This window comes from Hipposideros armiger, unplaced genomic scaffold, assembly GCF_001890085.2.
Source record: "Hipposideros armiger isolate ML-2016 unplaced genomic scaffold, ASM189008v1 scaffold_27, whole genome shotgun sequence".
Classification (NCBI taxonomy): domain Eukaryota; kingdom Metazoa; phylum Chordata; class Mammalia; order Chiroptera; family Hipposideridae; genus Hipposideros; species Hipposideros armiger.
Genome location: NW_017731377.1, coordinates 456,818 through 458,369, shown reverse-complemented (window position 1 = coordinate 458,369; position 1,552 = coordinate 456,818).

Below are 1,552 nucleotides of genomic sequence, written 5' to 3'. Positions count from 1 at the left end.
CCGCCGCCCGCGCGCTCCCCGCTGGAGGCCGGCGAGCTGTGCTGCCGCCTTGAGCCCCACGCTCCCGCCCTCGCTTCCCTCCCTCCTCGTCACTTCTTGGGCCCCGGCCCAGATCAACTTCCTTGGTATTTTCAAAACTGCCGCGGCCAGGCCTCTTTGTGCTGCCGCGGTCCCCGCGCCCCCAACCCCCGCCCCGGCGCGGGGCCTCGAACCCGCCCGCGCCGGCCGGGGCTACGCTGGGGAAGTGCTCAGGCAAGGCGCTTCTTGAGCCGCTGTGTATCCAGTGGGGGCCGCCTGGTGGGTGGGGGGGCCCCGGATTCTCGCCCTGGACATTTTTCTCACCCATCTAAGGGGTAGAGGGACTGGGAGCAAGAAAAATCCCTGGTTTCCAGCCCCAGCCCTTACCGCCCGGGTTTTGCCTGGGAATGTCCCCGTTTTAGCACTGAAAGCTCTGCATCCCCCCAAAACGCCTCAGTCTCGGGCACATGGGGACAGTTGGTCACGCTAGCTCTGCCACGCTAGGTGAGTGACTCGGAGCAGCCACTTACTTCATGTCTCCAAACCTTCTTCTACATGAGAGAGTTGGGTCCCCAGCACGCCCAAATTCTGTGATTTTGTTCGTGGAGGGGCCTCTGGTGTAAACAGCGACATCTGAGGGAAACGGGCCTCAAGGACGGAAGGAGTTGTAACTCTTGTCATAGGCTCTCTTCTGCGACCTTCACATGTCATTCTTCATCGATGGAAAAACATTTCGTTTACTGAGCACCTACTATATACCAGGTTCTACCTCAAACTCAGAGTGTGAGGAACAAGTCACATACCACCACTGTTTCCATGAGGTTGCATCTGAGGAGGAAAACCAACAATTAAAGAAGTAATGGTGCTCAGGTGTGTCAACTGTATGGCAGGATATAGTGCAGTGAGAGAAGGGACCACAGAGTGGGAACAAGCCTGGCTGGTCTCCTTTGATTGCTATAGTCAGCCCCTTTTCCACAACCTCACACCTCACGCCCACACCCATTTGGCCCTTGGAGTAAAGTCGGTGAGGCCAAAGGGGCAGAGAAACTTTCTCCCACCAGGTCAGAAAAGGTGATGTTCAGCTATGTCTAATCGCCTCCACTTTGCAATGATACATTCCAGTTTGCAAAGCGCATTCTCTCCATTATCTCAACCGAACTTCAAGATGACCTTGAGAAAGGGAGCCAGGAACCATACTGCCCATTTTAGAGATGAGGAGACTGAGGTTCAGAGATGTAAATGAAAAAGGGGCACTGTCATCAATCTAACCAAAAGTAATATCACTGGTTAATCTGATCATAAATTCCTAACTGGGGGATGGCTGGGTGGCTTAGTTGGTTAGAGCCTGTGCTCTTAACAACAAGGTTGCCGGTTCGATTCCCACATGGGCCAGTGAGCTGTGCCCTCCGCAACTAGATTGAAGACGGCTTAAGCTGAGCTGCCACTGAGCTGCCAGTGGGCGACTGGATGGCTCAGTTGGTTAGAGCTCGTGCTCTTAACAACAAGATTGCCAGTTAGACTGCCGCATGGGATG